At 41.1% G+C, this 15,413-nt stretch overlaps 1 protein-coding gene across 15 annotated transcripts in view; it reads right to left on the minus strand.

The window, feature by feature from the left end:
• pknox2 (pbx/knotted 1 homeobox 2) overlaps window positions 1-15,413 on the minus strand; it is a 479,880-nt gene that overhangs the window by 370,571 nt on the left and 93,896 nt on the right. For 11 of the 15 annotated variants that reach the window (XM_087976462.1, XM_087976456.1, XM_087976470.1 and 8 more), the window contains exon 2: window positions 1,420-1,482. The exons of 2 other annotated variants lie outside the window; for them this stretch is intronic. The gene's annotated coding sequence lies outside the window, so the exon portion shown is untranslated. Of the gene's footprint in view, window positions 1-1,419; window positions 1,483-14,861; window positions 14,986-15,413 lie in introns of those variants that run through there. 2 more of the 15 variants (XM_087976464.1, XM_087976459.1) reach the window with 2 other exon arrangements.

Below are 15,413 nucleotides of genomic sequence, written 5' to 3' on the forward strand. Positions count from 1 at the left end.
AAAAGGAATCAATCAAAAAGCAACAAGACACAGAATGAAATGTAGTCTACTTCAATACAATACAAAACCTTGTTCAAACAAATTAAACATTCGCATCTTTCCAATCCAAATGCTCTTCTCCTTTTCCAGCGATAGAGAGTGTGATTGGCAACTGATTAAAGGCTTCACCACATTGACATGTGAACAAGGGCCCTTTACAACAGCACACATCCATAGAGAGAAATTTCACAGTGTCAACAAGGCATTCAAGGTATACCAAAACTGAGTCATAACACAAGATCTTCAAAGTTTGAGCATTGTGGGCTGACTTATCCTACTCTTCCTTAATAGATTTCAGAACAAAGGAATATACAAGAAAGTAATGCGCAATGATAACTTGTGTACCCAACACTTTGCTCTTGTTCATGCAAAGATTCAAAACAGTATTTGCCTTTCTAACCCTCAAATATGTTCAACTCTTGACCAGGGCTGCCAACTCTCCAGAATTACCCTGGCAACTCCAGGAATTAAAAAATGGTTTTCTAGGGTACGGTGTCTGATTCTGCCAGCACACTTAGATGGTGAAGGCTTTAGGCAGAAGATCTTAGAATGGTCCACAGGATGGGGTACTTGAATAATATATTTAAGATTGTAGTTGCTGGGGATTATTCTCCTTATAAAGAGACTAATAAATGTGTTCACAATTATGAGTGATTTAAGAAGAGCAGATAGAAACAAACTGTTCCCATTAATGGAAGGGTCAAGAACTATACAGCACCAATATTAACAGAGCAACAAAGAACCACCATGCCATGAGAAAACTTAATTTTATGTAGAGTGTGGTCAGGATCTGGAATGCACTGTTCAAGAGTGTGGTAGGGACAGATTAGGTCATGGCTTTCAAAAAGAATTGGATAAAAATCTAAAGAGAGAAATAAAAGTAGAGGCATAGGGAAAGAGCTGGGAAAATGTGATAAGCTGACCTATTCTATTACAGAATCAATGCAGATAAGAAAGGCCTAATTGTCCTCTTCTATGCTGTAAATGTTGCACAATTATATTCTATGTTGCAAGCAACTGGGAGAATTTGCACAGAAGTGCCAAAGAATGGACTTTTCCCATCTACTACGTACTACTTTGCTTACTGTTTATAAAAACATTTGAAAATAGGCTAAACAGTTGTTTGTGTGATTCACTCAATCAAGTAAGGGTCTGTTTGCATTTTAATCAGAACACAGCGCAACAAGGATGGACACCAAAAGCAGGAGTTTAGGGAACGGAGCTTGTTCATCACATGATGAAATATCCAGGAAAAACTTCAACCAGAGTTGGCAACCCTACGCATGACACTCAAGAATACTTCTGTTGCCATTCTTCCAATTGATCAGCATGTTTCAAAGGCCTCAGAGACATGTGGCATTAAGTAAAGAAATTACTTACAATGCAGATTCCCCCGTGAAGTGTAATATGCTAAAGAAAGCTTCAAGTTCTCCTCTGGTACATCTGTGGAAATACAAGGTGACATTGCGGTAAACTTAACTAGTCATTCAAAAGGGCCTCCAGTATGGACAACGCAAAGAAAATGCCCAAAATGATAGCAACTTCAGCCAACTACTCCAAGGATCCCTTAAAGGAAATGTGCACCTAGGGAAAAGGGAGATATCTAGAGGAGTGAAGAAAGTTTCATTGGACAAGTGAGTTTATAAGAAGATTTTCAATCGTACAAAATATTTCAGAGATGGAATTCCAAAGGAGTAGAATCAAGGTAACTTCAGGTTAAGAAGCCTTTGATTGGAAGCAAGGGAATGCTGGGATAAGTGGAATGCATTGTTCAGCAGCGATACCAACAGACAATATAAAGATAAGGTGGAGTTATATCATGGAACTAACAATACCTTTTTTTAAAAAAAAGTAAATTTTAAGAAGAATCACAAGGGATTCCAACTTTCGAAACAGTCGGTCAATCTTCACTTGTTTAATATATGCCCATCACCCTCCACAAGACATCCAACACTAGCAAGTACAAACCAGTTCTGGTGAGATGTAATATGAAATAGAGTGAGAATTCTTGTTACCTCAAGTATAGTCTTCAATGTGCATTAGCACTGGAGTTCAGTGACATGTTGGCCTTTCTTACTCAGAGACCAAGTTTGACCTGAGGGTCAATCCTCAAGAATGAAAGTCGATCTTAATGAAACATACATGATTCTGAGAGAACTTAATGTAGATGAGGAAAGATTGTTTCTCCTTGTAGGAGTGTCTAAGACTGGAGGTTATAATCTCAGACTAAAGGGTCACACCATTTAAGAGAAATATGAAAAGGAAGTTATTCTCTCAGAGAGTTATGAATTGATAGAATTCGTGACAACAGAAGGCTGTTGAGACTGGGCCATTCTGTATATTCAAGGCTGAGATAGTCATTTTTAATCAGCATGGGCATCAAGGATTAAGGGAAAAAGACAGAAGAAGTGCAGTTGAGGATTATTATCAACCATAATCTCATTGAATAGAAGAGCAGATTTGATGGGCTGAATGGCCTACTTCTGCTCCTACATTTTATGGTCTCAACTGATTCAGCTCAAAGAAACAGGTTAAATGAAATTGGGTTGTTACTTTTCTATTATAAAGATCCAATTGCCCACTCAAGCCTTTTCAATCATTTAATTTGATCAGGCCGGCCTTCCAGAACATTAACTCTTCTTTCTTACCATACTTCCTTTTTTTGTAATATCTAAGAAAAAGACGGACTGATCTGTCTTGAATACTTTCAAAATTGAACATATTGAACTATCTGAGAAAGAGAATACTGTCCACTGGATGGAGAAATCATTCCTCCCCTCATACATAAATGACTGACACCTTATCATGTCCTGACAAATGGAGTAATGCACTAGAAATCAATTCCCTCTGTTCCTACAGTTATCACAAATATGGAAAATGCAGTCAAGCTATCCAGCAATCTTAAATTACCTGACTAACAAACTCAGGTTAAAAGACAATGCTCACCAGGTTTACGTGTTTGAGAAAGTAACAATTCATTTATTAGATTACTTACAGTGTGGAAACAGGCCCTTCGGCCCAACAAATCCACACCGACCCGCCGAAGCGTAACCCACCCAGACCCATTCTCCTACATTTACCCCTTCACCTAACACTACGGGCAATTTAGCATGGCCAATTCACCTAACCCCTGCACATTTTTGGATTGTGGGAGGAAACCGGAGCACCCGGAGGAAACCCACGCAGACACGGGGAGAATGTGCAAACTCCACACAGAGAGTCGCCTGAGGCGGGAATTGAACCCGGGTCTCTGGCGCTGTGAAGCAGCAGTGCTAACCACTGTGCTACCATGCCGTGGGCAGCACGGTAATTTATGTACAAATTACCTTTAACCAATAACAATTCATATTTCCTATTTGCTAATTTACAACTCCACACAATTTTAAAAACTCTGCTCCTTCTTAAATTCCCCATTCACATCCAGGCAGACACATTAGACAGACAATGCATGGATATAAAGGGTGGAAAAGAGCACAGTTTGATAGCACCAATCCAGATGCCAGAATTCATTCAGTTGCTTTCTTTTTGTTTCTTTTTAATACAGTACTTTGATGTTGACACAAGGTTGGTGGCACACCACTCACTGGTTAAAAGTTCCTCTTTCCGATGTCTCTAGAGATATTTTATTCCTTCTTCAACAGGGGATTTCCACTGGAAGTGGAGAGGAAGCCAGCTGGTTGTGATGGGAAACAAACACATAGAAAGCAGGGGATTCTCAGCAGGTTGAAGAAGAGTCATACCAGACTAGAAATATTAACTCTGTTTTTCTCGCTCCACAGTTGCTCCCGGGCCTGTTAAGTTTCTTCAGTTTTCTCTGTGTGTTTCGGATTTCCAGCATCCACTGTATTTTGCTTTCTAGTTATAACTGTAATGAGAGATTTTCTGGTACATCTCTAAACAGGGATGGTGTGAGGGGTAGATTTTTGATGTTTCCTCTTTACAGGCTAGATTGCTGCTTCCCCCAGACAAATCATGGGCAGGAGCCAATCAAAACATTGTTGTTAACCGCCTTAGTTCAGAAACCTTTGGCTCCATTCTGTCTGCCTTTGCTCTCACGGTTCCAGGAAAAGACAACATTGCATATACGACCCAATGTGCTAGAATAAACATGATCTTTAAAACTGCAAGCATATCTTTACAGTCTGTGCATTCAGAGCAGTATCTTCCCACCTTAGCTCACAATACATAAAGAAAGGAAAATAATGGAGTACTGTATATACAATTCTGAGATTATAATCCCTTGTTCTGCAGCCAAAGCAAATTGTACCTCAGCATCTATCCTGTCAATCCATGAGAAATCTTTATAATGAGATCACCTCTCAATCTTCTAGGCTCGAGAAAGTATCTTCCTATTCTACTCAATCTCTCTTCATTAAAACAGCTTTTTCAATAATCTCATGTACCTTTGTAGCCCCATTCACGCAAATGTAAGCTTCCTTAGGCAAAGAGACCAAATCTGTACACAGTGCTCAGCCCTGATCTCACCAACATAATTACAGTAAAACTGCCTTGCAATACTCCAGCTCTCTGCAGTAAAGGTATAATACGCAATTCCCTTTCCATTATTCAACATACCTGCACGTTAATTTTCTGCAATTTGTGTATGACAAGAGTCAAATCTCACTGATTACCAATGTGTTCGACAATCACTATTTAAAAACAGACTTCTGTTCATCCTACAAAATGGATAATTTTACATTTCTCCCCATCATCCTCCAGAAGCCATTTTCTCTCCACTCACTTATCTGGATTATACTCCTTTCCAACCCACTTTTCATTCTTCTCAGATCTTAGTTTCCCGCCTAGTTTTGTATGGCCAAACTCCAACTTTCTATTTGTCGATTTCCACGTCTAATTAGCAGCTTGTTTAAGCAGCCCTCTTGTTACAATCTGTCAGCCTGAAAATCATCTATTTATTCCACTCTTTATATCTACCATTAACCAATGCTCAATCCATGTTAATGTATTAACCCTATTAATTAATCAATCTCCATCTAGTCTTATAACCTCTCATGTCAATTTATTAAAAGGTGCCTGAAAACCTGAATATTTGTATTTACATAAATATTTACACATTTGATCTCACTTATCCACTCCACCAGTCAACTTCAAAAACCTCAAAAAGATTTGATAACACCATTTTCTCCTCATAAAATCTCTTGCATCTGCCCAATCGTATTTTGAGTTTCTAAGTGCCCTGTTACCATAGTACGAAAAACAGATTCCAGCATTTTCCTGATCATTGATGTCAAGTTAACTAGCATATAATTCACTGTTTCTCTCTTACTCTCCTTTTGTGAACAGCAGGGTTATATTTGCTACCTAGGAGAAAGGGAGGAACTGCAGATGCTGGAGGTCAGAGTCAAGAGTGTAGTGCTGGAAAAGCACAGCAGGTCAGGCAGCATCCGAGAAGGAGTGTCGACGTTTCAGGCATAAGTCCTTCATCAGGAATGAGGAATTATGGATTTAGGTTTGCTCGCTGAGCTGGAAGGTTCATTTCCAGACGTTTTGTCACCATACTAGGCAACATCTTCAGTGGGCCTCCGGGCGAAGCACTGCTGATAATTCCTGCTTTCTATGTTTGGGTTTCTTTGGGTTGGTGATATCATTTCTTATGGTGATGTCATTTCCTGTGGCGATGTCATTTCCTGTTATTTTTCTCAGGGGGTGGTAGATGGGATCTAACTCGATGCGTGTGTTGATAGAGTTCCGGTTGGAATGCCATGCTTCTAGGAATTCTCATGCGTGTCTCTGTTTGGTTTGTCCTAGGATGGATGTGTTGCCCCAGTCGAAGTGGTGTCCACTTCAAAGGGCAGGGGATTTGCTGGCTTCCAGGTCCATTAATTTCTCCAATATTTTACTAATATTGATTACATTAGGCTCCTAACCATCATTAGGGTGCTCTGGTTTCCTCCCACAGTCCAAAGATGTGCAGGTCAGGTGAATTGGCCATGCTAAATTGCCTGTAGTGTTAGGTATAGGGTAAATGTAAGGGTACAGGTGGGTTGCGCTTCGGCGGGTCGGTGTGGACTTGTTGGGCCGAAGAGCCTGTTTCCACACTGTAAGTACTCTAATCTAATTAGATTACTGGTTTCCCACTATTTCCGACATTTCTGTCTTTGTGTAGAGAAGCAAAATATTTGTTTAATGTCACTCACATTTGTTAATTCCCATTGTAATGTCAGCCATCCCTGCTTTTAAAGGGCTAACATTTTATTCACATCTCCTTTTACAGCAAGTCATAGAAACTTTTAAAAATGTGTTTTGATATTTCAAGTTAGTTTACTTTCACATTCAATTTTCACCCTTGATCAAATTCCTGGGCATCCTTTGCTGAATGATATGAATATGTTTCCATGTTGGCACAGCTCCACACAGTAGAACAGGATACGTAACCAAATAATTTATAATTATTAGCTGAAAATGTGTTGCTGGAAAAGCACAGCAGGTCAGGCAGCATCCAGGGAACAGGAGAATCGACATTTCGGGCATAAGCCCTTCTTCAGGAATCTTCAGGATTCCTGAAGAAGGGCTTATGCCCGAAACGTCGATTCTCCTGTTCCCTGGATGCTGCCTGACCTGCTGTGCTTTTCCAGCAACACATTTTCAGCTCTGATCTCCAGCATCTGCAGACCTCACTTTCTCCTCAATTTATAATTATTAACCAGGTCAATTCTGAGAAAGTTGATGAATTTTGACACTGTCAACGAACTGGATTAATGTCAAATAACCAACCTCAGTGGACCCTTTATTGGCAACGGTTTAGCACGTGGCCTGAACCATTATAAAATCAGGTGGGGTGCGGGGGGCAAGGCAGAAGTGATGAAAATCATATCAGATCGTTACATGTAAAATGGTGCAAGATATTTACGCTTGTACAATTCAACACATTGATCTATCAGTTCTCAAACAAGCTTAAAATGTATTCTCACGTTTCAGACTGTAAACAGGTTCAAGTAAAGAATTCCATTTATTATGGAGCCTAAATCAATTACTACCTTTGCAGTAATTAGCACTTCCAGAGTTGTAATGTTTCATTATCGACATCAGACTCTATTTTAAAGCAATTTGACTTCAGTCAGAATTGACTTGCAAAAAAAAACTATTTGAGGGGTCTAAATTAACATGCAATTTTTCTTTTGAACAAACTGATTATTTCCATTCTTATCTATCTAATCATAGCCACAGGTTCACTTGGAATGGTTTTGTTTCCTAATTGTGCCATTATTGTTGGTGGAACCCCTCCCCCACCAACAATGAACCTTAACCCCCTTCTATTCCTCATCTACATGATGCTTTCCAATGTTATCATCCCTTTTCACATATAGCATGCAACTGTACCTTCAACCACACTCTGAAGTAGTCATACTGGACCCAGACATTAACTCTATTTCTCTTTCCACAGATACTGTCAGACCAGTTGAGTTTCTCCAATCATCTCTCACATCTTCATCACCATGCTCAAGATATCAGATTGCATATCTGAAACTTATTACTGAATGAGCAAAAGTTCCCTCCAATTAACTATTGGGAAGAGTGAAACCATTATCATCCGTCACAACTACAAATGTCACTCCTATTCCCTGACGAATCAATCCATTCTCAACTTGAGTATCATAATTAACCCAAACATGATTTCTGATTACACAGTTGCATCTTCAACTTTTAGTATTCTCTTGTGTACATCTCTGGCTGGGCCAGCATTTATTCACTGTCCTTAGTTATACTTGAAAAAGCAGTGGTGAGCTGCCTTGTTTAACCACTGCAGGCCATATGCACTAGATTGACCCATAATGCCCTTGGATTTATTGATTGATTGATTTTTTTGTCACATATATCAAGATACAGTGAACAGTGTTGTTTTGCATGCTATCCAGGCAGATTGATGCACTTAGTATGGTACAATGTGGCACAACAGAGCGCAGAATACAGTGTTGCAGAGAGAGAGACTAGAATTAACGTTTAAGAGGTCTTTTCAAAAATCTGATAACAGTGATTAGATTAGATTACTTAGATTAGATTACTTACAGTGTGGAAACAGGCCCTTCAGCCCAACAAGCCCACACTGACCCTCAGAAGACCCATTCCCTACATTTACCCCTTCGCCTAACACTATGGGCAATTTAGCCTGGCCCATTCACCCTAACCTGCACATCTTTGGACTGTGGAAGGAAACCCATGCAGACACGGGGAGAATGTGCAAACTCCACACAGACAGTTGCCTGTGGGGGGAATTGAACCCGGGTCTCTGGCGCTGTGAGGCAGCAGTGCGAACCACTGTGCCTTGGGAAGAGCTGTTCTTGAATCTATTCATACGTTTTTCGAACTTTTATATCTTCTGCCTTACAGAAGAGGTTGGGAAGGTTCTTTGATTATTTTGGTTGCTTTCCCGAGACAGTGGAAAGTATAGATGGAATCAATGGATGTAAGGCTGGTTTGTGTGATGTGTTGCTGGAAAAGCGCAGCAGGTCAGGCAGCATCCAGAGAACAGGAGAATCGACCTGCTGCGCTTTTCCAGCAACACATTTTCAGCTCTGATCTCCAGCATCTGCAGACCTCACTTTTTCCCTTGGTTTGTGTGATGGACTGGGCTGTGTTCGCAACTCTAGTGTTTTGCAGTCTTGGGAAGGGCAGTTGCCATATGACAGTGATTAATCCAAATAGGATGCTTTCTATGGTGCATTTCTAAAAATTAGTAAGAATCCTTGGGGACATACCAAATTTCCTTAGCCTCCTGAGGACATAGAGTCATTGGTGTGCTTTCTTCTCTGTAGCATCGAATCGGATGGACCAGAACAAATCATTGGCGATCATTGCTCCCAGGGGCTTGAAGTTCTCGACCATCTCTACCTCAGCTCCATTGATAAAATCAGGGACATGCGCTCTACTTTGCTTCTTGAAGTCAATGACCAGGTCCTTCGTTTTGCTGACATTGACGGAGAGATTGTAGGGAAGGAGTTTCAGGATTTTGACCCAGCAACAGTGAAGGAATGGTGATATATTTCCAAGTCAGGATGGTAATTGGTTTGGAGGGAAATGTGCAGATGATGGTGTTCCTATGGATCTGCTGCCCCGTCTTTCAAGATGGAAAATGGTCAGGTGTTTGGAAGGTGTTGTCTGAGAATCTTGGGTACATTTCTGCAGCACACCTTGTATATAGCACACACTGCTGCTACTGAGCATCAGTGGTGAGGGAATGGTTGCTTAAAGTGTGGACCAAGTCAAGCTGGCTGCTTTGTCCGTTATCTCTCAGCCCCCTGCCCTCCCTCCTCCGACATTGCTGATGAAAGGCTTATGCTCAAAACATCTATTCTCCTGCTCCTCAGATGCTGCCTGACCTGCTCCACACTTTTCATCTCATCCTGGAATGTGTCAAGCCTCTTGAGTGTTGTTGGAACTGCACCCATCCAGGCAAATGAGAAGTATTTCATCACAGTCCTGACTTGTGCTTTGCAGGTGATGGACAGGCTTTGGGGGAATCAGGAAGTGAATTATTCCTTTTTCACTCAGCAGCCATTTTTAAAAGTGCTGTTTCTTTTCAATATTATGTTCCAATGATTCCCAGCTATACCGATCTTCATCCACAAAGAAGGCAATAAAGTTGCTGTTTTTTCTGAAATTGATGAAAGTGAGCTCCACTCATCAATCATGATAGAACAAAGTTTACTGGAGTAATCTGTGGACAGTATTTCATGGAAAGTTCAGCCTTAAATCAATCTACATAGATCCAACCCCTTTCTTCTTATAATATTTCTCTTGCATGTCTTCTACTGTTAACAACTCTAATGTTTCTCTTTCATTTTTATTATTATTTGATTTGGAAGCTCAGAAATTTGGAGCTCCTTAAAGACTTTGAGTGAAATCTTTTTGAGCCATCGTGGGGGTTAATCCTGCCCATTGGACAGCTAGCGGGAGGTCCGTGCTGCAGTATTCCTTGTCTCTGACCTGCTCTAGTCGCCACTGTATTTATGTAGTGAGTCCAGTTGAGTTTCTGGTCAACCTGACCTTATGATGGAGGGAAGGTTATTGATGAAGCAGCTGAAGGCAGTTGGACTAGGACACTACCCTAAAGAAATCCTGCAAAAATGGAACATTGACCTTCAACAACCATGATGATCTTCTTGTGTGTGAGGTATGGCTGCATTCTAGCAAACATTTGCCCCGATTTGGATCGATTCCAGTTTTTCTAGCACTCCTCGAACCATAGAATCCCTACAGAGTGGAAAACGGGCCTTCGGCCCCAAGTCCACACCAAACCTGCGAAAAGTTGCACACACAGACCCATTCCCCTCCCCTATTATCCTAATTTACCCCTGACTAATGCACCTAACCTACACATCCCTGAACACTATGGGCAATTTAGCTTGGCCAATTCACCTGACCTGCACTTTCTTCGATTGTGGGAGAAAACCAGAGCATCTGAGTAAACCCACGCAGATGCAGGGAGAATGTGCAAACTCCACACAGACAGTCCCCCAAGGTTGGAATCAAACGTGGGGCCCTGGCACTGTGAGGATGCAGTGCTAAACACTGAACCACCATGAAACCCTCCAAGACACCATCAGTTATATGTGGCCTTGATGTCAGGGGTAGTTATTCTCACCTGCTGAAATTCAGCTCTTTTGTCCACGTTTGAACCAAGGCTATAATGAGGTCAGGAGCTGAGTAGCCCTGGCAGAGCCCAAACTTGGCGTCACTGAGCAGGTTATTGCTGAACAGCTGTTTGGTCGCACTGTTGATGACAACTTCTATCACTTTACTGCTGATCGAAACTAGACTGATGGTGTAGTTGGATTTATCCTGCTTGAGGACAAAACTAGAGTTTACTGAAGGGAGCGAGGAGATACATTGTGCAGGCCATCGGCCTTTACATCATGAATTACCAAACTAAACCCACTAAAGAGCAGAAATTAAACTTGATGAAACAGAAATAATGGCCAAATGTTAGGGCTCTCAATGGCAAGGTCCCTTTCAAATCAATAAGGAACAACTTTGAACATGCAGAACACTCAATCAAATGTGATGCGACTGAGCCCCAGCCAGGAAAAATTTTGCCGGAGATTATTTATATCTCATCATCAGCAAATATCTATCAATGTAAGGTGGACATGCTTCAAAATCATGTGGTACACTTTTTGATGGCTGCAAGTCCAGCCTTCTGTCACATAGAGGGTGGAGTTGGCAAGAGTGAGAGGGGAATATTTTGATTTAGAATTAAAAGGGTGAAACCTTTTCAGAATTTTTTTTGCTATCCTGTGGCACTCACTATGTGAATTTTATAGAGTTGTCTGTCGGACCTTGCGATTACTAGATAAGAATATTGAAATAACAAAAAGTATTTCATTGACTATGGAATTTTAAAAACATGCTGAGGTTATGACAGGTGCGACCGAAACGATGGATTACAACTTTATTGAGACACTGATGAATGACGAGTTATATTTTCAACAGTCCCACCATCCACCAGAAACTCAGGCAACCGGCCATTTTTGAAAGCTGATAACCTATTTGACGATGAGGGAGCATGGGGGAAGGTAGAGACAAGATATTCAATTACAGTATTGTCTTCAGGTCTTTTCCAGTGGTTGCTACTCAGAGCACCGAGAAGCAGGGACTCTTGCTGATTTCCACTCCAACTCAGCTGAACATGCTGCAGGCAAGATCAACCAAAGACTGATGAATGAAGTAGGAAAGTGCTCACACAGCCCCATTGAAAAACCACATGCTGGGCATTCATTAAAATCAAGGGAAGCCTGGCCTTCCACTTTGCTTCTATAACCTTTTAGATTAAAAAAAAGCACTTCAAGTTTCTCCAAAAGTTTGATATCAAGTTTTGTGACGTTATATCAAAACATCGCTGTTTAGAAAAAGTATTTATACAAATATTTCTTCCTTTATTGAGATAGTGACAACAGCAACAGTTTAATCCCAGGGCACACCAGAAATTAGATTGAAGAACTCAGTTAGTACTGGAGAGCCTAACCTGTAATATTTTGGATCATAGAAATCCTTAGTATTGAAGCAGGCCATTCGGCCCATCGCGTCTGCACTGATCTTCTGAAGAGCATCTCACCCAGATCCACTGTAACCCTGCATTTTCCATGGCTAATCCACCTAACCTGCACACCTTTGGACTGTGGGAGGAAACCGCAGCACCTGAAGGAAACCCACACAGCATGAGGAGAATTGCAAACGCCACACAGCCAGTCACCTGAGGCTGGATTGAACTCTGGTCTTTGGCGCTGTGAGGCAGCAGTGCTAACCACGGAGTCATTGTGCCATCCACCAGCACCTTCAATCCAAGTTTATACATTACACAACTTAAAAGATAATCTCCTTACAGTTTTCAATTTTATAGCATTCTTTTATTTTGGATTGCAGCAGCACAAGGTTCATGATCCCCTTCTACTCAAATCGGTTTTCTGTAGTATGTAGCAGACATACAATTAACGCCAAAGAGAGCAGGGGAGTGTGAACACTGTACCACATTGTGATACTACAGGAGTTGTATACAGGTAGGAATGCACTACTGTGTGGTTTGAACGTAAACCTGGAGGGAGCAGGATGGAAATTAGATAGTGTCTCAGGTCCCAAGATTTGCTTTGGCAATCGTAGACATTTGTTAAAGGACTCAAGAATATCAATAATGAACAAAACAGAGGAAATTAACGTGTAGATTACCCCCAAAAAATCTAAAAACAATGACCAGTTAAAAACCTTAAACTCCAAGGAAAAAATATTATTTCTCTCTCTCTCTCTCTTACTACAATTAACTTCCACCCAGATTTCTTAATTTTCAAATCTAGCCATAAGGCACCAATTAAGAGCATTCACAGATAATTACATATTTTGTTCTCTACAACCAGATTCTGACTTGGATTAATGATGCAATAAACTTGCTATTCTTTCCTAATTACAACATATTTGTTGTAAAGGGCCTCTCCAGTTAAAATCCCATTAGGTAAATACAATGCTCCAAGTTTTGCTGGTGCTATTTGTATCTAAACCTTTAACTTCGCTTGTAATTAGAATACAGAATGGAATTGATACTTTTATAGGATGTGGGGGGGAAAAGAGTTACTGCTTCCAAAGGAGAGGGCTCATACCAGAATGAATCAATCATTCTTTTTGAATGAAAATAATTTGCAAACCTGGAGGGAGGAGGTCACAGCAATTGATGGCAATTGATTTCTTTCCCCCCAATCCATTCCAGTACCTAAGCAGTGACAGAAGCCATTTATCTCACTCACCTTCACAGCAGTATCTATGTAGCTGAACTGTAGCAGTTTCTTGTCAGAGTCAGAAAGTCATGCACTCAAATGACACTCCAGGTACTTGAACACAAAATCTAGGCCTGAACTAAGTCCAGTACCAAGACAGAACTACCCTGTCCAAGTATTATGTTTTTGGATAAGGCATTAGACTGAGACCTTCTCTGCCCTCTCAGATGAAAGGTCTGGTAGCATATTTTGGAGAAACCATGGGGAAGTTCTCCCCTCTGTCATAGCCAGTATCTACCGGTCAATCATCACCTGTGAAACATTGTGAACAGCAAATTGACTGCCACATTCCTATGTGACCATACCTTAATGGGTGCTTCTTCAGATATTTTTAACCAACCTCTTCAGGAATGTTATGACACAAAGCTTTGTTTTTTCTATTGTCTGGAATGCATTTTAGAACACGGAAATTGTGACAGGCCCTTCAGAAAAGAAATTCTGACCTTCTTTCTTATCGGAGTAAAAGCAAATGAGATGCTATTCTTTAATTATGAGAGGAATTGAATATTAAAATAAGGATGTTGTACTTCAGTTATACAGGACATCGGTAAGGCCAGATCTTGAATCCAGGACATGGTTTTGGTCTCCTTATTTGAAAGAAGATGTAAATGCAGTGGAGGCAATTCAGAGGAGGCTTGCAAGGTTGATACCTGGAACAAGTGGGGTTGACTTGAGGAAAAGATGGACAGACTGGACTTGTTTCCATTGTAAAACAGTACTTGATTGAAATGTACAAGGTCTTAAACTCTCCTGACAAGGTGACCGGTAAAAAGGATACTTCCTCTAGTGGGTGAATTAGTGGCTTCCCTTTTCAGATGGCAAAGAGGAGAAATGTTTTCTCCAGAGGGTTCTGTGACCTTGAAGCAATGCCTCGGAAGATGATGGAGGGAGAGTAATTGAATAAGGTGGAGGTGGTTTAATTTTTATTCAGCAATACAATCAACTATTGGGAATAGATAGGAATGTGGAATTTAAAGAGATTAGCCATGACATTAGTGAATGATGGAATCGACTCAAGGAGCCAAATGGCTGAAACCTGCTAAGTTGTACGTTTGCGCGTTCTTCATCCTGAGGTACATCTAATATCTACTTTGGTTTCAGATAATGGTTATAAGAGAAAGGTGAGGGAGTAGGTAAGCAGACAACAGGAGAAACCAGTCAGCGCACCCATTCCAGTACATTCACCACTCTGCTCACCCCATCTCCCACACTAACATGGGCAGCAAGGCCAGGATTGGACTCAGTTGCAACACGCAATTCCCCTTCTTCGTTTTAACAAAAACTACATCAACCGTCACCCTTGTAAGAAGTGGAGGGAGCCTGACATGTCCGGTACTAGATCCAGCATCCTGACAACCATCAATGCCTCCAACAACAAAAAGGAGAGAAAGGGAATCACTGGAACTGAGTGGGGAGAAATGCTGTACTGTTACAACTCAGTATGAATTGTGTTAACAAACAACAACCACTTACTTGGCAATAACTTGCTGTTTTAAAAGCAAATAGCATCATGTTCAAAAATCTCTCTTCAAAATTACTTACGACCCAAGGATTCGGTTAAAACCTGGATCCCAACTCTCCCCTCTTGACATGCACCGTTCCCATTACGAAGGCACAGGGAGGATATTTGCAAAATTCTGCAACTTCCCCTCATTCACTCTGGCAGAGCTGTTGACACTTCAGACCCTGTTGATGACAGCAGCACCTAAAAATAAGACATCAGGCTGCCAATACCTCGACTCAGCAATTCTGCAATCGAATAGTACTTCATTTTCCAGGAACAGAAAAGCAGCAGCAAAAGCACATTGGCGGAAGTGGCCAAATACTTGGTCTTAAAGGAGGCGGCGCAGAACCAGCAGGGCTGAGGGAGGTACCACCATGATGTGGAGTTAGGGTGGCTAGAGGCATGTTGGTCAATGGGTGGATGAACAAGCAGCATAGTGGAGGACTGGACTGAATACCGTTTTTGTGAGCGATCCCAAGGTTCTGGTGCAAGGTCGGTGATGATCAGCAGAGTGATGGATGAGTTAGAAGTTGGCATAGCTGAAGAATGGGAGGCAAGACAAAAATGTGCATTGAATAGTCATGTCAGAA

This window comes from Chiloscyllium plagiosum, unplaced genomic scaffold (assembly GCF_037043375.1).
Source record: "Chiloscyllium plagiosum isolate Xiang-an unplaced genomic scaffold, Cpla_swu_hap1 HiC_scaffold_29, whole genome shotgun sequence".
NCBI classification, from domain to species: Eukaryota; Metazoa; Chordata; class Chondrichthyes; order Orectolobiformes; family Hemiscylliidae; genus Chiloscyllium; species Chiloscyllium plagiosum.